This window comes from Marmota flaviventris, chromosome 11 (genome assembly GCF_047511675.1).
Source record: "Marmota flaviventris isolate mMarFla1 chromosome 11, mMarFla1.hap1, whole genome shotgun sequence".
Taxonomy (NCBI): domain Eukaryota; kingdom Metazoa; phylum Chordata; class Mammalia; order Rodentia; family Sciuridae; genus Marmota; species Marmota flaviventris.
In genome coordinates, this window is record NC_092508.1 from 29,296,880 (window position 1) to 29,297,999 (window position 1,120).

Genomic DNA, 1,120 nt, shown 5'->3' on the forward strand with positions numbered 1-1,120 from the left:
TTTGTTAACAAGAATTTTTTTAAAAAAACATAAACATCTTTCCATTATTACATCTGACAAAATGAATAAGGACTCCTTTATTTATGTCATTTAATATCCAGTAATAAAATTTCCCTGGGAGCTGAGGGTCAATGGTAGACATTTGCTCAGCATGAACAAGGTCCTGGGTTGGATCCCTGGCAACACACATTCACAGGTTGAACCCACCTCCCTTTCTGCTGGCTCTGCAGCCACCATGGCACCTATGAAAAAGCTGTTGCAAAGGAGGACCAAAAAAAAAAAAAAAAAAGTGCCAGGCACAGTGGCCCATACCTGTAATCCAGCATTTCAGGGGGCAGAGGCAGGAGGCAAGTTCAAAGCCAGCCTCAGCAATTTAGCAAGGCGCTAAGCAACTCAGTGAGACCCTGTCTCTAATAAAATACAAAATAGGGCTGGGGATGTGGCTCAGTGGTCGAGTGCCCCTGAGTTGAATCCCTGGTACCACCCCCTCCCCCAAAAAAAGTGGGATCTGAAGTTCCACCTTGATTGGCACCACCCTATACAACAAGATATTGTGGATGCTGCCAATTTTGAGGAGTTTCTCCAAGAGAGAATCAAACAGAACAGAAAAGCTGGGAATCTTGGTGGGAGGGGTTGTGACCATCCAAAGGAGAAAAAGCAAGATCACTATAACATCTGAGGTCATTTTTTTCTAAAATATATTTGAAATATCTCAGCAAAAAATATTTGAAGAATAATCTACATGACTAGTTGTATGTAGTTGCTAGCAACAAAGAGAGTTACACATTATGTTACCTCCAGACTAACCAGGATGAAGAGGAGAAAGAGGAGGAAGATGAGGACTCAAACTCTTATCTGGAATATTTTGTATAAGTTCTTGAATAAAACTTGGGAACCAAACAAACAAACAAAGACAAAACAAAAAATCCTCCCCCAAATTTTCTTGGATTATCTCAAAGGCATTCAAGGTTCAAACAAAATCTATACATCAGGGCTGGGGATATAGTTCAGTTGGTAGAGTGCTTGCCTCACATGCACAAGGCCCTGGGTTCCAACCCCAGCACCACTACCAAACAACCAACAACAACAACAACAAAATCTATATATTGTATCCAGTTAT

General features: G+C 41.0%; 1 pseudogene; it reads left to right on the plus strand.

The window, feature by feature from the left end:
• The first annotated feature begins 235 nt into the window (after window positions 1-235).
• Window positions 236-873, plus strand: LOC114097880 (large ribosomal subunit protein eL22 pseudogene; annotated as a pseudogene).
• The last annotated feature ends 247 nt before the right edge of the window (window positions 874-1,120 follow it).